This window comes from Tiliqua scincoides, chromosome 2 (genome assembly GCF_035046505.1).
Source record: "Tiliqua scincoides isolate rTilSci1 chromosome 2, rTilSci1.hap2, whole genome shotgun sequence".
Taxonomy (NCBI): domain Eukaryota; kingdom Metazoa; phylum Chordata; class Lepidosauria; order Squamata; family Scincidae; genus Tiliqua; species Tiliqua scincoides.
Window position 1 is genome coordinate 17,357,880 of NC_089822.1, and position 27,624 is coordinate 17,385,503.

At 46.8% G+C, this 27,624-nt stretch overlaps 1 protein-coding gene and 1 pseudogene across 1 annotated transcript in view; both read right to left on the reverse strand.

The window, feature by feature from the left end:
- The window catches only part of DAB2 (DAB adaptor protein 2), a 107,113-nt gene extending 80,182 nt beyond the window's left edge, over window positions 1–26,931 (reverse strand). The window contains exons 1-2 of the mRNA XM_066615952.1: window positions 26,849–26,931; window positions 25,362–25,508 (exon numbers count right to left, since the gene is read on the reverse strand). The gene's annotated coding sequence lies outside the window, so the exon portion shown is untranslated. The remainder of the gene's footprint in view (window positions 1–25,361; window positions 25,509–26,848) is intronic.
- Window positions 24,337–24,454, reverse strand: LOC136642538 (5S ribosomal RNA; annotated as a pseudogene).
- Window positions 26,932–27,624: the final 693 nt, after the last annotated feature.

A 27,624-nucleotide genomic window follows, 5' to 3' on the forward strand; every position in this document is an offset into this window, starting at 1 on the left:
AGTGGAAGAGGGGTAATTTGTTACTACAGACACTTGCCCTAGAAACAGGTCCGCAGAACGTGGAAGAGTCTCCCAGAAGCCAGAAATGACATCACAAGAGGTGAAGACTATAGAGAAGACCATAGAGGTTAGTGTCCCAAGAAAAGAAAAATGTTGAGAATCATTTTTTTAGGCAAATAGTGCAGGACAGAGGCCGTGTAAAATGACCCAAGACTGTGTTAGGAGTGGGGGACTTTGGGCCCAACCTGAACTCAGCCTGCACCAGTGCTGGGGTGCCATAAAGCAAGTTTACACCACCTAGTGAATAAGGAGCACCGGCGCTGGGCCTGCTAGGCCCAGAGCTGGCTGGAAGAGGACGTGCTGCTACAGGCTGTAGTGTGGCCTCCGGGGTGGGGGTGGGTGAAACAAAGGCAGGGAGAATGAAGGGGGGAGGAACTGGGGCAGGAGGGGGTGGGAGCAGTGGAGTCCTGCCTCTGCCGGATCTTGAACTCCATGTCAGGCCTGAACGCCTGACACACAGTCTCTCAAGTCTGTGCTGGCAATATAATCTGTGCCGGAGGAGACTTGAGAAGTCCCATTGCAAGGCTTGGAGCTTTCCCCGGAGGAAGAGGGCAAAAGTCCCCTTCCCCTGAGAGACCTCTGGCTTCTTCCTGGCACCTGCTGGATACAACAGTAGCTGCTTTGGCGCTATTGCTCCAGCTGGTGCTGGGAAGCTCAGGATTGGGCTGTCAACTATTAGTCCTTGCCCTGGTTCTCATTCTATTTGTGCATATCCCATCTGCTATTTACAGTGAAAAGGAACTTCTGTTGGCTTATTCCTTTGCCCATGACTGCTCTTGAAGAGCAGAAGTATGTGAGACACCAAGAAGGAAAAGTTTCGGCAAGTACCACAGAAATGCTGCCTCCTTAGAAAATGCACCTCTTGAAGGCCAGTTAATAAGTTAATGAAAATGGGAAAGGAAGAGTGAGTCAGTCACTCAATATTCCTTGCTTCTGTGCTTTTTGGTAATGAACTGGTCCTTACTTTGGTGGCACCTATGGAGCAGGAACACTCTAGATCAGGTTGCCACAACAGGCCTTTATAGCTTACAACATCACAGATCAGTGGGGCAACAGGTTCATCAGCAATGCTCTCATCTTGTTCTTGGGCAAACAGAGGGAATTGTAGGTTTCAGACTTCCTCCCCATGCCACTATGGGAATTTGCCGACTGAATTTCTGCTAAACAGCAGCACCACCACTGCAGATGGTCCAAGTGCAGTACCGCAGTGTTTAAGTCCAGCAGAGACTAGGTGATACAGAGAACCACAGGGTTCTGTCAGGCCCAACAGAGCTGCTGGTTGTGACTTGAGTCCTATAGGCAAACATTGCTGGAGGCAGGCTGAGCTGCTCCTGGGCTGATAAAGACACCTCTCTAGCGAATAATCTTCCTGCCTTCAGGCCACCAGCCCTGACACCAAAGAAAAGCCCACTGGGTCAACAGAGAAGGCAGAAGGATGGGTGGAGCAATCTTTCCAAAAAACCTACAGGAGGAGAAGTGAATGAATGAAAGTCATACAGAACCTTTGAGGACAACTGTCAGCTTTACTCTTCTGATCTCCCTGTGTCTCGTGAGTCCAGCGTACTCACTCCCTGAAAAGCAGTGCTCCTTTGATGTATTATCCTTCTTCTTGGACCAGGTAAGAGGCCATCCAGCATCAGACTAACTTCGGGGTGATGAGATCCAGACAGAAGGTATCTTTGTCTTTGAGAAGGGCTTGGGGAATTGCTTTAAGTGTCTAAATTGTGGTGCCCCATCCCACCCTCTGCTAAGAGGCAATCTTCCCTTTTGTTGGGCTTTGGATGCAGAGTGGTGGGGGAAGAGAGAGAGGTACATCCCTCTGCACCCTTCCTTGCAAGTGGATAAAAAAAACCCAAAACAGTAGGACTTACGCCTTTGGAGTAAAATGTGCAGAAAAGCAGACACTAACCATTCTGCCTGCCTGGTACCTCCAGTTTTGTTTTCTATACTGTGTTTGTGCTGTTGTGGAGAGATGCCTCTGTCCTGCTTTTGCATACGGCCTTCCTTTTCTTTAGTGGCCATGTGAGGTGGCAACTCCGATTCCCACACGCGCCTCGTCAGCACTGCGGAGGAATGTTCCAATTCCAGCTATTCTTTAGGGCACCACAATAGTTAAGAATTCTCCCTCTTCCCCTGTCCGCACCAAACCTCTCGCTCTCTTTTCGGAGCTAGTTAATTCAACATTAGGTAGGTCACTCTGGCCCCGTTCCCAGAATTTAACAGTGGGGGCCTTGTGAAACGCTAAACGACGTGTATAACAGCATTCAGGCCCTCCGTGAGCCGATCCGTCAAAACATTTGCTGCTTTGAAAATGTGTGCCTCAAAAAAAAAAAAAAAAAAAAAAAAAGAAGGAAAAAACAGGGCATATGGAACTTATTAGTATGTTTGGTGAAGTTCAGGCAGCCCATCCCAAGAGAAGCTTTAAAACATTGGAGGGCACAGTTCTACCTTTTGGAAGTGAAGTTCTCCCAACACCTCTTTCGTATTCCGGTGCAAGGAAGTGCTACAAAAGAACATTCAGGCATGGGGGGTCCCAAACAGAGCTAGGAGTACAAATTTGGTCCATTTCACTTGCTGACAATAGCTGCTGTTTTTCCAGCATTGTTCTCTTGGTTCATCCTTGGATCTTTGAGTGATGTAATGTAGCAAGGGGCTCTGACTCCATGATTTCACTGCTTTGGATTCCATCGTTCCTGGGGACATTGGCGGGAAGGGTCAGCCTGTCTCCTTGGAGATGCACAAGGAGGGTGCCACAGAAAAGAGAGAGAAAAATGAACGGCTGTTAAGCAGCACCTGCCTGCATCTTCTTCCTATTAGTTCCTTTCCCATATGGCCAGAGAGATTCTGAACAACAAAGGTGTCTTTTATTCACATGATGAAATAACGCACAAGAAGTTCGCATGGCAGCACGGAGACCTGCCAGCTTTGGAGCCGAAATGAGATTGACTGGATTGATGAAACATGGTAGTGATTTACGGAAAGAATAATGTGGTGGGTTTGAATGAGTAGATCTTATCGCCTGACCATTTTTGAAGAGGACAAAGGAAATCTAATAGGCCAGATGAGTGTGAGAAGCTTCCTGGCTGTGCTTCAGCTGTGTAATGTGGTTTCTGTAGAACAGCAAGGAAAGCCTTTTCAGTATCTATGGCCCCCAGTCACACACCCTGATCCTGAGAGAAATTTCCAGAAGAGCAGCAGTCCAGGCTGAATATAAGCCAGCTGTGTGGAGGCAATGAAATCCAGGGCCAGCCCATCCATGAGACCAACTGGGGTGCTCTCCTCAGGAAGCAAATTGACAGTTGGGCGCTCATTTCTATCAATCCACTTGCCTTCACTTCCCATTTCCTTGATTGGAAAAGGAAGAGGGGAATGGAGCAGAACAGGAAGTGAGGTGAGTGGTAGGCTAGAGTGTCTCTGACTTCCTCTTCCATTCTTCTTTTTCCAATCTAGAGATGGAGGAGGTGGAAAGGCTGGCACATCACCACATATGGGGTCAGCATTTGGCATGCTACCTCAGGTGCGAGGGTGTCTTGGGCTGGCTCGGAGGGAGCCCAAATACAGAGCAACCCTTTGGGAACCAGGATCTGCTCTTCCTTGTACGTGACCATGATCATGTCAGCCTTCTGCTTCTCTGGACAGGAGTGGGCACTGGGCTGCTTTTCTGGACTGGGTTAATTTTAGACATGACAAAATCTGGCAGCACTCTTTGAACTCCATGTATGTCAAGGGCACGTTGCACTTGACAAGAGTATTTGCTTTTACCGATTAACAGATTATGTGGGGCTCAGCCGCCTTTGAACCTCCTTCCTCCCTCACTGTGCAAGTTAGCATCTAACTGTCACCAAGGCAGTAGGAAAAGCAGAGAAACATTTGTGATGGAGCTCCTTTCCATGGGAGTGTGCTTGGTCCCCTTTTTCTGCCATTTTAAAGGGCCCTTGAGACTTACCCTTTTAACGGTGTCTTTCCAGATTATGTCCAGTTAAATGGGTTTTCTGTATTTCTTTGTTTTATTGATGTAATTATTATAATGTTTTTAGCATTTTCAAAACAAGTTTTATACTGTAAGCCACCTTGAATCTCTTAAGAAAGTCAAAATTCCTCCCTGTTCAAATTTTTTAAAATGAAAAAATAGTAAATCATGCAAATCAGCATTCTGAAGAAGGTTTTAATCTCTAAGGGTGCAAATCTAAAGCACCCTTGGGCTGGCGCATGTCTTTAAAAAGTCTAGGAGGGTTGCAAAGGTGCCATAAAGCACATTTGTGCCTCTTCAGGAGTAAGCTGCGCCAGCACGCAGAGGTGCGCTGGAGGAGAGGCTGCGTCCAGCCTCCGCGCCAGCTTGCCCCAGGTAGGCTACGTTGGCTGAGCTCGGCTGATGCAGGGGTCTGGGGAGGGTGGGGAGGAGGTGAGAAGGAGGAGGGAGCGAGGTGTTCTGGGGGCAGGGGAATGGAGGGCAGGCCTGGGGGCGGGTGGGCGGGTGGGGACTGGGAGGCGGAGCTGGGACCTGGCTGTTATGCTGGATCCAAACCCCTTTCTCTGAGCAGTGTGGAGTGGCTGCAAGACGCCCCACTCTTCTCAGACTTATGTCACCTCTGGAGGTGGCGCAAGTCAGAGGAGACCCATTGGGGCTGGAATGGCTTACTCAGGGGTAAGGGGAAGAGTTTCCCCTTACCTCAGGCTGAGCCACTTTGGGCACCTGTCTTGTGTTTGATACAGCACAGGCCTCCTGGCCTGCCTGTTCCAGCACAAGATAGGATTGCGCTGCATGCTGATTAAAACAAGAGTTGCACTGCGCTAAGACAGTGGTGTTATCGAACTTTATGTGACTGTGACCCCTGAAAAAGTCCCTCCGCAATTCTCCTTTCTTTTCAGTCTAGGGCGTGGAATGAGAAGTGGTGGAGACAAGTAAGCAGACAGAAACGGGCATCCCTAACAGTGGCATAACAAGTGAGGCAGGAAGTGGGCTGCCTTGAGTGCCAGGCCAGAAGGGGGTAACACGTGAGGCCCAGCGAAGATGGCGGTGGGAGAAGCAGCAGCATGGATGCAGGTATGTAGAAGCCACTGCTGCCTCTTTATGTTTTGGTGGTCTTGCTGACATGTTTTGGTGGTCTTGCTGGAAGGAATGGAGCAGCAGTGACATCACAAAGCCACTGCCACCGCCTTCTTTTTTTTGTGGTTTTCTGATGTTGCTCCATTCCTTCTCCTTTGGTGGTTCAGCATCACCATCACCTTCTCTTCCAGAAGAACCTGGAAGCGACATCACAATGTCACTGCCGCTTGCTAAGCCATTGACACCTACCAATTTGCTGCCTGAGGCAACTGCTTCCATTTTGCCTCATGGATGGGCCGGCCCTGGAGAGCTCAGATACTTCCAGTGGTCCTTGGGAGAAGGGCAGGATAAAAATGTCAACCATCACTATGTAAATACAATGTGCATGGCTGTGTTCCCACATGTGTTCCCAGCAGTGTGCTACTGAAGTGCGCAGTCCTGGGTCACCTTGAAAGCCCATCTGCTTTCCCTAGGAGAGCGCCATACCATGGGGCCACACCAGGGATTCACCAGAGCTTGTGATGATTCCATATATTTTTACTGCACCAATGGTGGGTTTCTGGAAGTTAACTTACTCAAGTGTACCTAACTTTTAAAGTCACAGTAAATTTTTATTATTACCACTACAGAGCACTGGGCTTCCTGGCATTTCATTGTTCAGACCTTTAAAAGCTCCATGATAAAAGTACCAAAATAAATGGAGCATTTTACTTGCGCATTTTTTTTTTCTTGGCAATTCTCGATTCGGGTTAATAAACACCAAGCTGCAAAAACCGTGGCCTGCTCAGATCATTTTATATTTTAATCATTTCAATTCATTTTTGCTTTGCTAGTGTACAGTCACTTCCTAGGGATTTGTGCCCAGAAAAATTAGAAGAATGAGCCACATAACACCACGAGAGAGAGAGAGAGATAGAGAGAGAGAGAGAGAGAGAGAGAGAGAGAGGTTATAAAATAAACATTATACCATATGCGGGGGAACATTTTTACAGTAACTGGCTGCTCTCACTTTCTGACATTATATATACTTGGCCATCTGTTTGAGGGTTGTTTGAAATGGCTGTTCTCCAGCATTTATGTAACTAGGCAGCTGAGAGGAAATGACATCACAGTTTCCTGAAGAATATTAGCAATCTCAAAACTAAGGAGCTATGATGGATAATAGAACACTTCTGATGATGTTATCCCTTTCTTCAGGAGGTTCTCTTACCAATGTTGACCAGTGTCTGTGGTTTCTTACAATGGGATATAATGCCTTCACACTTATACTCATGTGCAGTAAACATCACAAAGACAAACAAGGCAAGCAAACGGTCTCAGTGGAAAATACTGTCATGATGGGATCAGACCAGAACTGACCTGAGCCGAAACGACTAGCCTGGTCTCAGATTGGCTTTCACCAGTACCAAAAAAAGCCCTTTCCGTTTTCAAATCTTTTCATTCATCGCAAAAGCAGTTGTGTTGTTTTTCATGCTAGATTTCTTGGCAACATTTTCCTCCCCTTTTGTCCACACGGTTCTAGGCTTTATTTGCTTACAATAGCTTTATTTGCTATAGTGATGCTGATGAAGCTGGAATCAGCAAATTCCCCACTCAAAAATACGTACCCATTTCAAGTGGACTTCAGCTTCCTTCGGAACTGTGGCCAGTTAAAAATGTGGTTTGCTATTTGCTTCAGCTTTCCAGTCCCCCCCCACCATTCCCCCCCCCTGCAGTCATTCCTTTCTCCAGCAAAATACACTTGGCAAAGGGGTGAGGGTTACCAGCAGCAGGGAGGGGATGGTTCACAGGCTTCTGCCTATAGAAGGAGGTCTGAGGATAGAGTCTCCGTTAGCCCACAGATAACATCTGAAGGTCACCAGTTTGAGGCCATCAGCGGCTCTGTGAATGGCGAGTCCTTGAAGCAGCTGACAAGCTGAGCTGAGTTATTCCACCTGCTCTTTGGTGTGAGCGAAGAAGCGTCTTGGCTGCCCTTCAAGTGAGAGATGAAGGAACTGCATGTCAGCCAGCGTGGGAGGCAACTAGGGGCCAGAAGTGATACCAGACTGTGAAAGATCCATCTGAAACGTTGTGTGGTTCATGAAAGACAGAACCTTTCTGTTATTGTAAAAATCCCCTTGGGGGTTTAGAGATAGCCTGCCTATGTGAACCGCCTTGAATAAAGTCAGAGAAGTAACCAGAAAGATGACCAGAAGAAGATGACCAGAAAGGCGGTATATAAATACCAGTATTATTATTAGTAGTAGTAGTAATGAAATGACCATATGCTGATTTTGTGCTGGGACAATGGAATTTGCAGGGATGTGCATTTGAGTTCAGATGCAAGGGAGGGCACTAGGATGCTGGTCTCTTGTCTTGTGTGCTCCCTGAGGTATATGGAGGGCCACTGTGAGATACAGATAGGACCTATGGTCTGATCCAGTGGGGCTCTTCTTATGAGTCCCATGTCTTGGTTTTAAGTCACACTTAAGTCCCATCAATCAACAACTCAGATTCAACTTAGGTCTTGAAGATGGGGACCTGCAACTCATTTCGGGACTCAAAGCCATTTTGAGGGACCTCTGAGTCCCTGTATGTATAGTGTGTGTGTGTTCTTGCTGACTTTTTTTATCACTGCTGATCAGCTGGGCAGCAAGAAACTGGCTGCTCCGTCTGCCCAGTTGATTGGTGGTGATCAAAGAATTTGTCTCAGAGACTTGAGATTCTAGAGACTTGGACTCGAGACTTGACTCAAGAACTTGTGCAAGGACTTGATATTCAATTTGAGACTTGAAGGTTGAGACTTGACTCAAGACTTGGGTTAGGGACTTGAGCACATCATTGGGAATTTGTCGGTTTTATGAATAAAGCTACAAACCGGGTAGCTGTGCCATTAAAAACATTAGGTTCCGTTCAAGTTCATCAGTATTTTTAAAAAATTCTCTTTCACAAAAAAACCCAAAAATGATTCAGTTCTGGTTCACTGAACCAGTTTAGATACAATGCATACAGAATGATATCACATGCTTTTGTTTGCCATGTCACTCTATAAAATGAGCATCGCTATAACCAATCAGCTTTAAAATTAATGTTTGTTTTTGAAATTTGTTTCATTTTTGATTTGTTAAATATTTACATTTTTCTTTTTGATTTGTTTTACGAAAAAAATACATACTACAGAACAAAAATACATACAACAGGATCAATGGAAAGTTGAATACCTGACTACTGAGTCACTTATTTTGAACTCTTACCACTTTGTGTGTTTATAGATATGACCCTGGTTCCGGTTCAAGGCAAACAAAAGGCAAACATCACAAAGACATCTGTGTATGTCACAGATGCCTCACAAAGTGATAGCGCATGCAGCAGAGCCCACCTCAAAGGTCTTAGGGCACAATCCTAACCCGCACTGGAGCAGGCAAGCCAAGCTGGAGCATTGCAGCGAGCAGTGGCTCAGCCACGGGCAAGCTCTTCCCCTTATCCATGGGTAAGGGCTGCGCACCCCTATGGGTCTCCTCAGACCTGCGCCACCTCCGGGTCCCAGCCGCCACCCCCGGGTCCCATAACCGCTGGGTCTCAGCCCCGCCCCCAGCTCCCCGCGCACCCGCCCCGGGGCCCGCCCTCCCCCGCCCAGTAACACCCCCTTCTGCCCCTCCCCATGCCCCCCCACTACCTTTGCTGCTTATGTCGGCACGCTCGTGCCAACACAAGCAGCGGTGCTGGAGCCATGGTGGAGGCTTCTGCCTCTGTCTGCACGTCAGGCATCTGAATCTCCCTGAATCTGCAGCTCCCGCCTAAGGCATGCTTTATAGCATGTTTGCAACCCTCTAGAGCCACCTATACCAGTATAACTGCCGGTTAGGATTGCGCCCTACGTGAAACAGGTAGAGTCCCTTGGCAGAGAGTGATCTTTGAGACCCCCAGGGCCCAAATTTAAATAGGCCCTTAATGTTAATGGCCAGCTTCCCCTTCCCTGCAATAACCTACCTCAGGAGTTTTACTCCCAAGAAGTTTGAGAATCCCTGCTCTGATGTATTACTCAGATTCTGCCAGTGTCTAGGGAAGGCAACTCTCATGGGCCACCAACAGCTCCGTCAAAAGTCAGAAGGCTTTATCCACTGAAGGCAATATCTCCTTCTAGTAGCTTTTCAATTTCTGCTGCAGAATAGTGTTTATGACCCTAGTGGTTTTAGACTTCCTTAATCATGGGGCCCCTTTCTCCCCCCACCCCAACAATGGGAGGAAAGTAGAAAGAAACCCACAGCTATTTCTGTATGTAAGACAGAGCACTTCAGCCCAATCCTTTGAAATGAATCATTGCATTCTGGAGTATCACTGTGTTGGAAGAGAAGAAGAGGTGAGCGTTCAGAATCCTTCCATTCGATGACTTATGGATCTGTGTCTGAAGAGCCCATAAACTCATAGGGAGTGGTGCAAGATGGCCAAAATAGACACTTCCAGAATACTGGGAAAGCATTATGGAGCTTTGAAATCTTTCATATATATTAATCACTGAATGCAATGTACCAACCACAGAAATTCTGGAAGAACATATAAGCCAGTTATTTTACTGCTTATAGGTGTCTGATATCATAGGTAGTGGTGTAGCTAGAGGGGGTGCAAACCACTAAGTTTTGCAGGGAGCCTCATTGCAGCATGCAAGTGACTCCTCCCCCTCTCCTTTGGAGCCATTCCGGGCATTCACTTCCATTTTGCTCCCACCCCCAGAATGGTTCTGAAGGGGAGGGGGAGGGGCCACTTGCATGCTGCAGTGAGGCTCCCTGCCAAATTTAGCGCTTACTGATCGTAGGCCAGGGAATTTGAGACTCCTCATTCTCTAGCTCAAACACTTGCACGAGGCTCAGACTCTTCTTATGAGTGGTAGTCACAAACATGCACAACAGAATGCAGCTGTGTAGTCACAAGAAACAGGTACATCTAAGAGCTCTGAGGAGATGGTCTGATAAAAACATGAAGCAATAGCACTATTCTCATTACATACCCGGGATGCTTGCACATGCATAGATGGGGAGATCCAGATATGTTCACATGAAAGCATGCGTGGAGTCAGTGTATGTACACATGCATGCATGCAGGACACAGTCCCTGATACGATGAACCCTGCTTCTCTGGGATTCTCAAGTGGAGAGAACCTTACACATGTACCATTGCATGCGTATTGACTCCATGCAGATATGGATGGGGGCAGGGCCTGCTGCTGTAATCCTGTTCCAGCTGCTATGTGCGTTCATTCTCCCTCAATGCCTCATGAGAAACGTTCTCAAACTTTTTAGCACCAGGACCCACTTTTTAGAATGACAATCTGCCAGGACCCACTGGAAGTGATGCTATGGCCAGAAGTGACATCATCAAGTTAAGCTTCAAACCTAGCGCTTGAGCTGTTATTTTGCCTAGCTCGGAATTCAAATGTTCCAGCTCAGAAGTCAAAGCAGAACACAGCCTTGGACCCTTCCCCAACAACACAGCCCTCCCCCCTTTCTAGCATCCCATCTTCCCACCAGTTCAGGACAAATGCCTCTCTCCCACCCGGAGCCCACCCTGTCCAGCAGCTCTGTACCCTATAATTAGCTCACGACCCATCTAGTGGGTCCCAATCCACAGTCTGAGAAACAATGGAAAGGGTGTTCCAGTGTACAGGAGATCAGGTGGTAACTAACCAGTTTTGACCAGCAGGGGGAGATTTGCCTTGGGTAGGCTTTGTGCCAACCCTGTAGGGCTTTTAATATGAAGGTTTTATGCTGTTTAGTGGGCTACTTTTTTATCAACTTATTGTTTGCTGCTAGTTTTAATTTTACTCTGGCTTTTATTGGTTTTTTACATTTATATTTTTGGAAGCTGCTTGAGTGACCGGCAGGAAGAGAAAGCAGGATATAAATAAATAAACAAACAAATAAATAAATAACCATTTTCATATAGCAGATCCAGCAGCATCCATTTGAGGGGAAAGTGGCAAAAGATTCCTCCTCTGAGTAATCCTGCCCTAAAAAACATCTACACCTACCATCGTTCTCTATAAGGAACCATTTGAGAAAGCTTTGAAATGCCAGAAGCAATGTTTTGCATTATATAAATAGTTCAAACGCTATTTGGTAGTTCATACCAAAAGGGGGAAAGGAAGCCCACCTGGTATTCATTCAGAAACCTGTTGCACTTTTAGTTCATGGGTTAGCCTGCCAAGTCAGCAGGATGACTATGGACCTTCAGGGAACGCAGAACTCCAAAATGTCAACTGACCAGTCATCTAAGTGCACAGAGGCCAGATCTTGGCAAGCTGACAGAAGGTGGTATGGAATTTCAAACGAATGCCAGATGGATTTACTTTTGCTTTGGCATGAGACCAAGGCCTTTGGATTATTTCTTTACTGCCAAAGGAGATTGCTTCTAGTGTTTTCAAAGCTTTCTGGGAAAGATCTCTTGGCCAGCAGGTTTCAAACTGTGTTCCAGAAAACCCCAGGGTCCCCAAGAAGCTTGTCAGGGATTCTCCAATGAGAAAATCATTATGCAGTGGAAATCATGGAGGAAAACCATCTTTCAAAGAGATGTTTTCTTGCGATGCAGATCTCAAGTCAGACCCTATGAAGCTGCCAGTGGTCCATCTAACTTGCTACTGTTCAAACGACTGGCAACAGCTCTCTAGGGTTTCAGCCGGGATCCTTCCCAGACCTACGTGGGGATGCCATACATTGAACTCAGGACTGTCTGCATCAAATGCACTACCATGGAGCTACAATCACTTCTACAGATCACCTACAGTGTGCATTTCCACATCTTCACAGGGGAGTGTGGGTGTGTCTTGAAATATACTTGGTTCATGCAAACAAGTGAGGCCCATCTAATCCAGCTGGTGCTTTGTTGGAACTGAGTGGTACCCTAGACTGTGATTTTCAATGTTTTCCTTCTCCTGGCACACTGAACTCTATGATCTGGATCTTTTTCGTAATCAGCATAATATGATTCGGAACAAAATGTGACAATTACAAAGAAAAAACTCCTAAACTGAGCAATGATATACAGTAGTGTCGATTCAGTAGTGTGCAGAATGGAATCTGCGGGGGTTCCATTCCAGAACCCCCCTTGCGGATAACCGAAACCACAGATATGGGTGAATGCCCATCCCTGCGGTCTAGACTCTCCTGAGGATAGCCCATCTCCGGGGCTTCCCTGGCCCTCCTAATGCCTTTTACGGGCATTAAAATGTCACTTCCAGTTTTTGGCCAAAAACTGGAAGTGACTTTTTCAGCTGAAAATGGCCCATTCTGAGGCCCACCAAGGCTGCAGGTGGACGCCCACACCTCTGGGGAGTTCAGAAGTCCCTCCAAAGGTGAAGCGAGCTGTGCTCCACTCACATCCAGAGGGTGGGTGGGGGGCCTGGAGGGGGGCCGCCTCTATCCATGGATAAGTGAAACCACAGATACAGGATCCGTGAATATGGTATCCCCCTGTATAATGAGTAAAAATGTCAAACATTAGAAAATGCTCTAACGAAAATAGTTGCTGCAGGCCAGATAGAATCTTGCGGAAGGCTGGATGTGGCCCCCGGGCCATAGTTTGGACACCCCTGCTGTAGATCAACAGAAACAACTCCAAACTCAACATATTTGCTGCTGATGCCAGATTAGCTTTAGAGCAGAGGTATAAGTGGATGGTTCATGAGGTTTGGATCTGCAGAGGAAAGTCTAAGCAGGAAGTGGAAAGAAATAAGCATGGAACCCACAAGAAAATGGTTAAGTCCCTTGCTTCACGTCCCAGATGAAACAAGATATTCCAAAACAGGATTCTGAAGGATGGTCTGGGTTCCCAAGTGAACAACAGAAGAAAAGCTTTAAAATCTTATTTGTCTTTCTTGCTGCTGGGCTGCTGTTTTGGTAGTGTTTCATGGCTTTATAATGATGTTCTTGTTATTTGTAGTGTGATTGGTAAACCACCCGGAGCCCCAGGAGAGAAGGGCAGTAGACAGGGTTTGCAAGGTGAAGAAAATAACCAGACCTCGCTATTATGTATACTACTTCATAATTATTTTAGATGCTCTTGTTGTTTGCCATCACTTTTTAAAGGCATCTCATCAGTCTCTTCTTACTCACGATACACACTGGATTGTACAAAATCCCTACCCCCCACCCCACCACCTGCTTTTATTATATTTATATTACATGCTGGGAGTGACCTCAACCTGCAGTCAGTGTGTGGGAGACCTCCAGCTTCAAAGTCAGCCCCATTTAACCGATTTCCCTGGTTCTTGTTGAATCTGCCTTATTTTTTCCATGTCAAGGGATCAACAAGAAATGCACCTAGGAAAACAAAGCAGCACAGCTGATTTTGTCATCAAAATACAGAACTGACTGTGAGCCAGCTGTTGTCTACGTGTTGCACAGTGATCATGCAAATGGTATTTAATGGAGGCTTTCCCATTGATTAAAACAATGCTTTGTTAATCACCTGCCTTGATTCATCCATTGCATTCAAATCTATCTGCAGGGTACAAAAACAGCAGTGTGCCTTTTTGTGATCTTTGGGGAAGGGTAAAAAAAACATACCTTTTAAGAACTAAAGGGCACAATCCTGCCCTTCACTTGGGCCAGCACACGTCCCTTGTGCCGGCCCAGGAGGGTCACAAGCATGCCGTAAGGCATGTATGCACCTCCTCTGGAGTAAGCCCCATCGGCACACGCAGGTGCGCCAACACACGGAGGCTGAATTCAGCCTCCTTGGTGACTTCCTCTGCAAGGCTTGCGTCGGCCCAGCTGGACCAATGCAAGGCTCCGGGGTTGGCAGGAGGGAGGTGGAAGGGAGGCGTTCCTGGGTGGGTGGAGGGAGGGAAAGGGCGGGCAGTGGGCATCCCCGGGGGTGGGTGGGTGGGGAGAGGGAGGTGGGACTGGAGTGTGAGTTGGGCCTCCCCTGTTTCTGGGGAAATTGGAGTGGCTTCAAGCTGCTCCGCTCTCCTTGGACTTGCGCCACCTCAAGAAGTGGTGCAAGTTCGAGGAGACCCATAGGGGAAAAGGCACCTTAGCTGGGGTAAGGGGAAAAGTTTTCCCTTGCCTCTGGCTAAGCCACCTTGGGACCCTATCCTGCGCTGGATACAGTGCAAGCCTCTTGGCTTTGCTGTTTCAGCGCAGGGTAGGAGGGATCTGAAGGCCTTAGGAGTGGACCTCAACAAGTGGGAAACCCTGGCCTCTGAGTGGCCCGCTTGGAGGCAGACTGTGCAGCATGGCCTTTCCCAGTTTGAAGAGACACTTGGCCAACAGACTGAGGCAAAGAAGCAAAGAAGGAAGGCCCATAGCCAGGGAGACAGACCAGGGACAGACTGCACTTGCTCCCAGTGTGGAAGGGATTGTCACTCCCGAATCGGCCTTTTCAGCCACACTAGACGCTGTTCCAGAACCACCATTCAGAGCGCGATACCAGAGTCTTTCGGGACTGAAGGTTGCCAACGGTGTAGGATTGTACCCATAGTCTACAATTCTGCACATTTGATTGGGAGTAAATCTGATTTAACTCAGTGGGACTTACTTCCAAGCCAGTGTGTACAGAATTAGGCTGTAATTCAAAGCAACCTGAAGCAACTTACAGCTCAAGCCTTTACAAATCTTCTTAGAAGGAAGCCAACTGAGTTTAATGGGACTTTGGGCACGGGAACAAATCTAGATTAGACATCTAGATTAGATTACTGTAACACACTCAACATGGGACTGCCTCTGAAGACGGTTCGGAGAGTGCAGCTAGTGCGGAATGCGGCTGCCCATTTGGTTGCTGAGGCTTTGTCGGTTCGACTCAGTCGGGCCACTGCTTTGGCGGCTATACTTGACTCAAGTCAAGCCTCGCTGGATTTGCTCATCCCTGGAGAAAGGCAGGATAAAATACTATAAACAAACAAACAAATATTCCCTTACACTGAGGAGACCACCAGCCTGCTCAGTTCAAGTGCTGGAAACAACATGGACCGTGTGGCTCTGCTGCATCAGCCCTGGGTAGGATTGGGCTGCCAGTTCACTTTGAAATGTCTGTGTCTGCTCTCAACATGGTAGCTGTGGATTCAAAGCAGTTTCACTCTTCAAGATCTTCTATCTGCCACGGCTCGTCCCAAAAAGTCACACAGGTTGTAGTTTAAGCATGGTGCCAGGAATGACTAATAGCCCAATCCTAACCTGCCCTGGAGCAGGCAGACCAGCTGGCCTGCCCCGCATCCAGAGCAAGGTTGGGGTTGAAAGCGGCTTAGCCCTGGGCAAGGGAAAACACGTCTCCTTATCCCATGTCATGTTGCAACAGCCCCAATGGGGCTACTTAAATCTGTACCTCCTCAAGAGGTGGCGAAGGTCTGAGTAGCCCGGAGCTGCTCCGGGCCATCCGGGACTGGGGTTAGGATCCAGCACAAATGGCCCCTTCCCCCACTGAACTACCGCCCACTCACAGGCCCAACTGCTGCCTGTCCTCCCCCCACTCACCCCCCACCCTAGAATGTCTCCCTCCCTCCCACCCTCCCGACCCCTGCACCAGCCTGACCTAGCTGGTGCAGGCTTACCTCTTGCGCCAGCCCCACAGGGCTTGGGCCAGCCTCCTTGCTCATTCAGTGGCGCGAAAGTGCTTTTTCATGACAGCTTTTTCATGACACCGTTGTGAATGCTTTACAGCATTGCTTTACAGCATTTTCATGACACTGTTTCACAACCATCTCCTTTTTCGGATTGGGCTTTCGGATTGGGCTCTAAGAAACCATTTAGTGCCTGTGCTTTAGACAAGGAGAACAACATACTTCTAGGAAAGGTAGCAGCACCTTCCACACTCAGGGATTTCCACCTCTTTAGTGTGACTGCCTCTTGGCAGCAGATTGCTACATCTCTATGTATGGGCTTCTCCAACATTCCACTGCTGACTGCTCTCTTGAGTAGACCACTCACCTGAATAGTGGTTTGCATGCATCATAAGGAGCTCTGTCTGCCTTGAACCCCTGGGATTCAGAATAAACCGATTCATGTTCAAGCTGGAATTGCTTCAGTAAATCCTCAGCCACTATAGCAACTTGAGGATGCTAATCTCAAAAGAAAATCCTTGCCTGGCTCAAAAACATGGCCATTATTTATTTGTTTGTTTTAAAAATATGTTTTCCACTTTTTCTTTCCAGTCGATCAAAGTGGCTAACAATATTTAAATCAATAATTAAAAAATACTCACCTTTTCATTGGTTAATGCAGAATGTGATGGCTCTTATGATCACTGGAGGTTGGCAGATCAATTCTGTTGGGCTGCTGTTCCTGCAACTGAATTGATTGCTGGCAAATTTTTGGAAATAATTTAAGAAGCTGATCTTCTCCTTTAAAGCCCTGAAGGGTTTAGGGCCAGTGTTTTTGAGGGACTGCCTTCTTCTGTATAATCCAGCTTTCCCCCTCTAGTCACCTGAGTGGGCCCTTATGCTAGGTAGTACAAATAGGGCCTTCTCAGTAGTGGCACCAATTTTAAGGAATTCCCTCCTTTTTTTATTTACAGATGGCTTCCACTTTACAAGCCTTTCAGAGGAGTCTGAAAACATTTCTTTTTAGATTAGCCTTTTGATTTTATTATGGTCATTTTCGTGCTAGGATATTCTGTTGCTTTTATGGGTATGTTTTATTGCCATTTTATATATTTTACTTCATATCATGCTGGCTGTTCATTTTTTTAAAGCTTTTTAAAAGTTGTTTTTAGTTATTTTTTATGAATGAATTATGTTCTTAGTTGCAGTGGTGTTGCTAGTGGGTGCAGGCCGCACCAGGTGAGTCGTATGGGGGGGGGGGAATGACACCATTAATGGCCAAAAATTTTTAAATCTTGGTACTTTTGAATAATACCATCATGTTATAGACCATTCGATGTATAAATTCATGCAATGCAATGAAACAAACTGTGTTGAAGTATCTCTACCCTATCAAAAGTAATAGCAAAAAACAAACAAAAAAAAGTGGGGAGGGGCAATGGTGAAGGTGTTGCCCCGCCCACTGCATGAGAGGCGGTCTGTCATGGGGGTAACCAGAGTTGGGAACTTGACCCTGAATAACCCAGAGTCAAGTCGCAAACATGCGTGATTTTGGGTAACTTGGCAATTCATGAGTTGCGCACTTAGAAGACTCTGAAGAAGACTCAAGTTAGGGGGCCCCCCCTGACTTGGCACTTGTCCCCACGCATGCGGACTCAAGTCTGCCTGTGTCTGGGTGTGCTTGCTTACTATTTTCATGCCGTGGAAAACCTTGTGGGGCCAGCATTCCAGCAGGGCGAGCAGCAGGGAGATTCCAGCCGGGAGGCAGGAAAGTGTTAATGTTGTAATGAATGGGGGGGGGGAACAGGTCTGGACTCTATTTTCCAATCTCTGAAAGGAAGGAAAGAACATATGATCATGAGCATTCTGATATTTTCATTGGCTGAGGGAGGGAAGGAGGAGGCATCCAAAGGGGTTCTTGCCTTACAATTGGCTGGAAAGAGGAAAAGGAGGTGGGGAAATGGGGGGGGAGGCGGTTCATAGCAATCACAAACCTTGTGGCTTCTATGTGCTTGTTGTTAATTGGGAGAGGGAAGCCTCACTGAATGACTAGCTGAAGTGGAACTACTTCTGAGTAGGGCTGCAAAGGATCGGGTCGTCCTGGTTATATGCGCGTGACCCTCCTCCCTCTTGCTGCTTCTGAAACCGCTTTCTTGCAGTTCCTCCCACCCCTCCCATCATTTTTATAGATGGGTGGAGACAGTAGGGGAGTGAATAAAGAGAGCTCCATTACACACACACCCTCTCGGCAGCAGCCCCATTTTTCCGCAGCGGGTTTTTTAAAGGAAGGGGCCACTCAACTCGAGTCCTTTAGAGTCACTGAAGGGTGACATGGCAAATTGGAAAGTGCCCCCATTTTGACTCTTTTTCAAGTCAAGTGAAGGGGGGGGTGACTCAGCAACTAGAGTCAAGCCCCTCTGGATTTGCTCATCCCTGGGGGTGACACGCTGGCCTCCTGCAATGGGTGATGCAAACCCTAGTAATGTCACTGCTTAGTTCTTAATCGTAATTGTTATGAACTGCTTTATGTATATTTTATATACTTTTGTAAGCTGTGTTGGGGACCATCTGTGAGAAAAATGGGATAAAAAGTGAATGAATTAATGAATGAATGAGGATGCAGAACTGCAGCAAACAAAAGCACGGACAGATAACCAGTCTACATAATGTAAAACACTGCACCACCCCCAATGTCATCAAAAGTAGCAGCAAATTCATAAGTGTGGGGACCCAGCCCCATTGCAATATATGCAAAAATGCATAAATTCAGATGTTGCCTGGTTCAGAAATACAAGCAGTGCTTGGAGGTGGTTCTGATATTTCCAGATTTGCCTTTAAACCATTCATTTCAAATGCACACCATAACTTAATGTGCACTCTTGGAAATCCTGCTTGTCTGAACTGGGAAGGAAGCAGATATGACATTCGTGAAAACAGGCCTACTTTCTATGCTGGGCCCCAAAGCCATACAGGAGAGTATTCAGAGACCTGCTCTCAAAAACAGGAAGTGACATTTCAAGTAGTTACAGATTTACGGAGGGGACGTGCCTGATCACTGCATTGTCCTGCCTTTCCTGTTTCTGTCTGAAGGAAGTGGCCGGGAGGGGGGGGGGGCGAGAAAAGCACAGCAAAGGCAGAGCACAGTATATTTTTTTTTAGATGATCGGCTGTGTTGGAAGGCTGATGAAAAGACAGGCAAGCCCTTGCCAAAAGCGCTCGAGAAATATTTGACATCTCACCTCCATCAACAAGTCTAAGTTAAAGGTTAAGTCACACACAATCCACGTGCTGGAGAAAAAGGATATGTTTATGTCATCATCTTTTTTTGTTCTGGAACTATAAGGATATCAATGATAAAACAGGTTCCTAGAAACGTGAGAAGAGAAAAAGAAAATTGCACTGGGAGAGGGATGCAAGAACAGGTGTGAACAGTTATATTCATATGTAGTGCAACAGCAAAACAATTTTAGCTGCTGCTACATTTTCAGAAGCAGTTATGAATGCCATCCTTCAAAGCTTGTTCACTCACTACATTTGTTCACCTAGGGCTCTGTTTACCCATGAGGATGCATGCGCATTTTGCGGCCCAATCCTATCCCATGTTCCAGGGGCAGGACGTGATTTATGGTGTTGCGAAAGGTGATTCAGAAATGTGTGCAGCCCCACACTTCTGGGCCTCTGCCGCAGCAAGGAGGATCCCGTGCACAGTTGTGGTGAAGAGCAGCCCTCCTGATGGCAGTACGCTGTGGAGTTCATGGAAAGGAGCAGGGCTGGGAGGATTGGGGTAGAATGAGGGGGGCCTGGGGCATGTTGGAGGCAAAAGGGAATGGCATCTGACAAGAGCGACTTGAATCAGATGCTATCCTCTCTGGTGCCAGCTAACACTTCCCCCCTTGCCTCCTCAGACCCTGCTAACTGGGCAAAGGAGAACTTTTCAATCTCCTAATATATTTATTGGAGTGAGTAAATATCCATTGTCATTCCAGCACAGTGGCTTTTCCAGTGGCTGTTTGCTGGTACTCTCCTGAATCTTTTTATATTGTGAACCCTCTGGGGACAGGGCACCATTTAGTTATTTGGTTTGCTCTGTAAACTGTTTGTGACCTTTGTTGTTGAAAAGTGGTATATGAATATTCTTATTACTAGTAAAAAAATCTGGCACTCCAGCAAAAGCTGGCCAAATGTACTGCAGGCCATAACTTTCACGAGAACATTCAGGAGCAGTACCCGATCCAAAAGAATTCCAAAGACGTGGGCCAGATCCCTCAAGGGAAATGCACTTTATGAAGAACAGGAAAGCACGCTAAGGTTGTACCAGCAGGGCTCCTAACTAGGAGATCCTCTGTCTTCTACAGATTTAATCTCAGCTTGTTTGTACCCATCTAGTCTTCCAACAACAACAACAGTATTTATATACCGCTTTTCAACAAAAAGTTCACAAAGCGGTTTACAGAGAAAATCAAATATCTAATGGCTCCCTGTCCCAAAAGGGCTCACAATCTAAAAAGATGCAAAAGAATACCAGCAGACAGCCACTAGAACAGACACTGCTGGGGTGAGGTGGGCCAGTTACTCTTCCCCTGCTAAATAAAAGAGGAGCACCCACTTGAAAAAGTGCCTCTTAACCAGTTAGCAGGGGTTGAGGGTTGCCCCCCAGACAGTGGAATAGCGGCGGTCCTGGTACATTTCCTGCCAGGGACCGCCCCGCCACCTCCTTTCACCCACTGTTTCAGAACTGTTCAGAAACGCCACTGGTTCAGAACATTCATGCGAATGTTTCAGAACATTCCCAGCTCCTCCAGCTGGGGAAGGGAACTAGATGTAAACCTTGGTGATACCAGTCACCAATCTCCCGTAAACCTTTCCCATCAGCCTCATGTTCATCTCAGACAGTATGGGGAACAAGATGGAACGTTTTAGGATACCATAAACCAAAAATCAGTGATGGCTGACTCAGAGGGCACCAGGATGCAGGCCTCTTGTTATCTGGTGTGCTCCCTGGGGCATTTGGTGGGCTGCTGTGAGATACAGGAAGCTGGACTAGATGGGCCTATGGCCTGATCCAGAGGAGCTGTTTTTAGGTTCTTATGGCTAAGAGAACCCCAGCACTCTGACCTTCCAGGAACGATTCAAGTGACTATAGAATGATGCCCCCCCCAATGCATCTCAGATTCCAAACCCATCCTTGACAGGTGATTCTGAAGTATTCCATGATGTCACCTGGATCCAGCCCAGGCAGCGGGGAGCTCCCCAGGAACAAGGGGCTCCACTGGGGTAGAGGTCTACTCGGAAGTAAAACCCGAGTACTCGCAGGACTGGGGCCCCTTACCGAGCACCTACCCGGGAGGAGGAATGAGGACCAGCTGGGAACACCAGGGAGGCATGTGGTTAGGAGGGGTGGAGCCAGCCCAAGAGGGAAGAGGCCTCATAAGGAGCCTGGAGAGGGAAGAGGGAGGTCGCTCCTCTCCAGAGGGTAGTAAGACCCAAGGCAGGCAAGAGGGAAAGCAGCTTCCCTGCCTAAGGGATAGGAGAGAGGCCTCCAGAGGCCGGGGACGGGGACCCGCCCTGGATAGAGGAGGCTGGGGGGAAGACTTCCTTGACCCAAGACCCTCCTGGACCCAGAGCGCGAACCCCAGAGAGACTGGGTTGCAGAGACGGGGCACTGAAGCCCACTATACCCTGAGGGGGCCAGCTGGCTGGAGAACCGGCACAGAGACAGCAGGGGCCCTCCCGGGGCCAGGCAGTCTGACCCCGACCAGTGGAGTTATATCTGACAGAAGCCCAGACCTCGGGGCAAGGGGTGCGGGGGTGAAGCCTGGAGCTGAGAACACCCAGAAATGGGGAGGGTCAGGTCCAGGGACCATCCAACGTCGTCGCCACAAGTCGGCGTAATGTACAGAGGCCTGTGAAGAAACAGGCCTCATGAATGTGAAACGGTTGACGTTATTAAACCGCTTGTACTGAACAACTGCACCCGCCTCCCGTTTGTTACTACTTCGCCGACCATCGCTCAAGGAACGGGTAAGCCCCTCGCGTTCACCTACAACCCCAGGACAGGGGCCACCTCCCACTATGGACGTTACACATGGTCATGCCCCCCCCCCATTTATGGTGTCATCTGCTTTGATTCATAAGGGACCTGCCCGGTTCATTTGAGTCACTCTTTCTTGTAGCTTTTCCAATGAATGTTATTCTTGTGACATGAACCAAATGGAAATATGCACAGTATTCCAGCAGAGCCCACCATACATTTTCTGAAATGCGTTAGATTCTACCTCTCTCCCTGGGGACATCTGTGTGCATTGTTCTAATGGTTAGAATGATGCATACAATTGTCCCCAGGGAAAGCTGTTGCTGGATTCAACCCTTTGAATTATCGAGGGTTTTCTGGCGCTGGGGTGAGCCTGAGGATGAATCCAAGATGAGTCATTCAGATGGAAATCTGACCCCAGGACCAGACATTCTCTCCCCAGGGACAGCACTACATATGACTAGCCCTGTGACATCATTGGCAGTTTTCTTTTCATCCTAACAATATCTAATGTTCATTTGTACGTATGTACTGTGCAGGGATAATACAGTTATGTAACAAGCCAGATTCCACTAAATCGTGACACTCATTCCTCAGATATTGAGGACTTCATGTGAAATAATACTTCCTTGATATGCAGATGGGCTCAACACTGTGGGCCCTGCTGCGGTGCAAAAATAACAATTTTGCTTTGCTAATCCTTTTCCCTTTCTTCCACACAGTCCAAAGCCAAATCATTTTTTTCCCTTTCCTTACCAATTGAGCAACAAAGTGGTCCACTTCAAACAGGATGTATTTCCTGTTCTCCTGTAAGGGAACTTCTAGCAAATGTGCAATGTAAATGCATCGATTCTGGTGTATTTGCATGTGTTGGCAACAAGATGCCAATTATGACCTCCTGCTGTGTGAGGCCAAGTGAAAAATTGAAATGAGGCATGCTTGTCACACATGGCAAGTACGTAGGCAGGGGCTATTAGAAAAGGAACTGAAAATAAAACTGCCAGGATGGTTGTGACCTTATGTAAATCCATGACAAGAACTATGTACAGAACTGTGTACAGTGTACAAGTTCTTGTCACCCAAACGCATCTCCAAAAGGATATTGTAGAGATGGAAAAGATGCAGAGGAAGGAAACCAAAAGGGTGGTAGACTGGAGCATCTTCCCTAGAAGGAAATGCTATCATATTTGGGGCTTAGAAAAAAAAAGGCAAATCAGGGTCAAACTAGATATGATGTGGAATGTATAACATTACCCTGTGTGCTGTTATTTTGTAAACAGGGTGGTACTGGTCTGAGTTGACCCACTGTGGCTGCTGGGGTTTACCCCAGGGTAAGGGGACAAATGGCCCCTTACCTCAAGGAGATGTCTGGCAGCCACAAATGCCTTACAGGATGTAGTTAGGATTGGGTTGCCCAGCTGTAATCCTATACGCATCTTCCTGGGAGTAAGTCCCATTGAATTTGACAGGCCGCAGTAGACATGCATAGGGGTAACCCATTAATGCAACATGAGTTATATCCTGCCTCTCGGGAAGCCTTGGAAAAGATAATGGCCAGAACATTAACATGTCCCCTTAGGCAAATTTCTCAGTTTGCCTCCTGCTGAGCACCATCTTAGCTAAGGTCCTTTGGAAAAATGTTTCAAAGATAGCACTGGCTGGTGTTTCAGAACCTGCTGTAGGGGAAGTTCTGGAAGTCTGCTACGCCTTTACCTACATCCCTGATGTTCACACATAAACTACTACACAAGTTTTTCATAATAGCTGTGCAGAGAAAACCTGTAAGTCATGTCGTGTGTGAGTGGGTGTGCCTCCCCCATGCCACAAACATTCTGTTTCCCCCAGAAAGTTGACTGAGTTCATTTTCAGCTGCCCCACAGGCCAATCTCTGCTCATCTTGGCCTATAAAATCTTGGCTTTAGCGTTGTCAAGCAGCCTGAAAAACTTATCATTACAAGTATCTGAAAAAAAAACTTGCCTTGCCTGTCTTTTCTAGACCTCTGGCCTGACAACATGCTGCCTCTTTCCCCTTGGACCTTGACACTGCCTTGCCTGTTGGAACCTACACACAGTACCCAACATCCAAAAGCAGACCTTGCAAAAATTAGACAAAACCTCCTGTCTGGGGCCCATAGTGTTAACTTCAGTGGTGAACCTTCCATTAGGTCTGATGGGGCAAATGCTCCAGGCACGAGCATCTAGGACCCCACGGAAGTCTCTCTGAGACTCCTGACGGGGTCGGAAACTGTCCTTCCGGTTTCCCAGAAGCACAGTTTATAGCGTTGGGGAAGATTCAGGAAGCTTCCCCGACACAGGCTCAGATCACACGAGCCTCCAAAAGCCTCAGGTGAGCGGGGACCAGAACAGGCTCCAGGGCAAAGGGCTAGGATGGTCCACCACTGGTTAACTTCTTTACCCTGTGGCTGAAGTTCCTTCTGTAAGCAGCTTTGTGGGAGCAGCAGACAGGTGGGGAAAGCTGCTTCCCCTTCCAATTCACAGAAGAATCAGGCTAACGTCAACAAAAAGGAACATATAAAACCAAACTAAAATTACATCTTGCAATTTCCATGACGTCACTTAGACCTTTCACATAGTTCCACCCTGTTTACATGCAGCAGTTATAAATCTAAAATCCATACGCAAGGCATTGGTTGGCAACCTTCAGTCTCGAAAGACTATGGTATAAGCCTATCATAGTAGCCACCCAGTATTCCCAGGCAGTCTCCCATCCAAGTACTAACTAGGCCTGACCCTGCTTAGCTTCTGAGATCAGACGAGATCAGGCATGTGCAGGGTAACAGTTGCTGCATTTAAGCAAGGCATGCTGCAAAATATAAATCAAAGCCTTTCAAAGCATAAGCTGCATAAGCTATTCGAAAAGAAAAATCCGTCTTGTTTTCTAGCACAACTATCACTGAGGTGAGGTGTGAACTGTTTCCATTGTGTATTCCATTGTGCTTATCTGCTAGGGAAAAAACAAACAAACATGGCCTCCCTTTTAAATATAGTGTTCTTCTGCAAGGACCAGTTCAGCTGTTGTCGCCCCATTACAAGCAATCTCTCCGTATTAATCAAGATTTTCTGTATCCACATTTCTGGAACAGAGTCCATTTTGCAATTTCTCTCTAGCCCACTAGATGTCCACAACATATTTTCTTCACTTCCACTACGTCTTTGCTACTCTGCCATCCGCATTCCTTACATACCTCTTGCAGATAACAGTCCAGTGCGGTTAATGGAGAGAAAAACAAAATGAAAGAAAACAGTCTCACCGTCTCTGGTGCAGAGAAAACAAAGCTCTTTCACATCTAATGAGAATTATATTTATATCCAATTATGTCCAAGAATAATTCTAGATTTTAGTTCACACCCAAGTTATAGTTGTAATTATAATCCACCACCAATTTATTCCAAGACAGAGAAAAAGAGCACTTTCAACCTCCTTAAAAAGTCTCTCGTTAACACCTCCAATATATCCAGGGCTTTTAGCCAAATCAGTCAGTCAGAGCCGGGGACAATATTAACACTTACTTATTTTAAATTTCCAGCTTAAACTTTACACTTCACACTTTTTTCCCCTCCATATGGCATCTCAGCACAGAGCCAGCAACTTGATTGCAGTTCACTGCACCTCCCCCAATACTGTCACAAACAGTTAGATTCCTCTGAGAAGGAAGCCCCCCCCCCCCAAGTTGGGCTTTCAGTTTCCCAGATACCTGCACTGATGAAGATCTTGTCTCTCCTAACAAAGATCTTCAGGTCCTCTTCAGACCTGCAGTATTTGGGGGAAAACGAACTGTCTCCCAGGAGCTCCTGGGGACATGTCTGTTCATCCACTGTTGGCTCCTCCTCCTCCTATATTACTATAGAAAATATAGTATAGGGCATTAGGGAAAATTTATTGTATATTATATAAATAAATGGATAAATCAATAAGAGGTAGAAATAGATGAGTAAGTAGATTAGGAGATATACTATGATTAATTAGTAATGGTATATGGTATTTAGCACTCCTAAATGTATGTTATATGTTTGTATGTCTGTGTGTGTTAATAAAATAAATAAATAAATATAGTGTTCTTAACTAGCATTAGGTGGTTGCATCCCAAATGGGATGATGTCACACCTGGGGCATACATTTTTAATACGCGAATCCCACCATTTTCAACCGATGTGCTACATCACATTAGTGTGCCACGAAACGTCTGCAGGTGTGCTGCATGTGGTTGAAAATAGCTAGAAAGCTCTCCGGGTTCTGTGGCTCTGTTTCTAGGGCAATTGTCTGTAGTAACCAATTGTCTATCCCAGTGTTTCTCAACCCGTTGTACTCATATTTGAAGTGATGTACTTGAAGTGATGTCCAGTGACATGCTTGGGATCCCTAGACTCCCACCATCTGGCGGCGAGACCAGCAATGCAACACAGCAAGCAGTGGTAGGAGGCTCGGTGTAATGGGCAGAGCTCTGTCATACTTTTTTGCGCACTTGCAAAAGCCCTCCTATCCATCCTCTTACAGTATGAGTTGCAACACGTCGGGCCTCCCAGTCTGGAAGTAACTGGTAATGACATCACCATCAAGTTACTTTCAGAGGTACTTCCAATAGGTGGACCATGCAAAGTGGAACAGTGGGGAACTAATGTTGAGAAACGCTAGTCTATCCCTTTTCCTTCACTGGCTCTAGGCAGTTGCCCTAGAAACAGAGCCACAGAACCCGGAAGGGTCTCCTGGAAGCCGCAACTGACATCACAAAAGGCAAAGACTATAGAGAAGACCCTAGAGGTCTTCTTGAGAAGAAAAATGAGAAGAGAAGAAAAATGAAGAGAAAATTGAAAAGAAAAAATGTTGTACATTGCAGTGCTAATTGGTACAAACATTAACATTGTACTTACTCCTGGTTCAGAGCCCAATCCTATCCAACTTTCCAGCTCCAGTGTTGCCACAACGAAGCCCTGTGGTAACGGAACACATGGTCCCAAATCTTGAGGAGGCCCCAGTGACTGCCCCTCCACCACAGGATACAACGTATGCCCCATTGGCACAACTGCACCAGTACTGGAAAATTGGATAGGATTGGGTCCTCACTGCTTCCAGGATCAAACTATTTGAAACCTTGTTTTTTGGAATTATGTTACAGCCATGGGGAGATATATCCTTTTAAACATTCTTACCTCACATTTACGCGCACATCAACGCCAGCCTTACCTGGATGTTGCTAGAATGAGGAGAGGTTGCTTCCCAAGGACACAGAGATCAGTTGCTCTTTGCTTTAACCTTTCCCCTTTAACTGCCACTCTTCTTTCCTTCCCCTCAGGCATCATGTGCTACATGCTCAGCAGATAAACTTTTTCCTGGACTCAGCTTGGCCGTTTCCTAAATAGGACAACCATCCTGTTATCTTCAGCTGGAAGCTTCACTGACCAATTTATACTCATTTAAAAAGAAATTTCCTCCATTCTGCCTGTCACAGCAAAAGAAGGGAAAATCATGCATTTTCACACCCACCCACAGACATGTTTTTTGCAGGAAGTGCTGGGACCAAAGAGAGAAAACAAATTATACTGGCATTATTTCAATAATTGCTACGTCCTGCCTTAAGAACATAAGAACAGCCCCGCTGGATCAGGCCATAGGCCCATCTAGTCCTTATCTTACAGATGTATCTTACAACTGCCCACCAAATGCCCCAGGGAGCACACCAGATGAAAAGAGACCTGCATCCTGTTGTCCTCCCTTGCATCTGGCATTCTGACATAGCCCATTTCTAAAATCAGGAGGTTGCACATACACATCACAGCTCGTAACCCATAAAGGATTTTTCCTCCAGAAATTTGTCCAATCCCCTTTTAAAAGGCCAGATGCCATCACCACTTCCTGTGGCAAGGAGTTCCACAGACCAACCATATGCTGAAAGATCAATGCAAAGAGTAAAGAGCAAATGCAAAAGCCTTAAGCGATGGAACTTCTGGTCCTGAGCATTT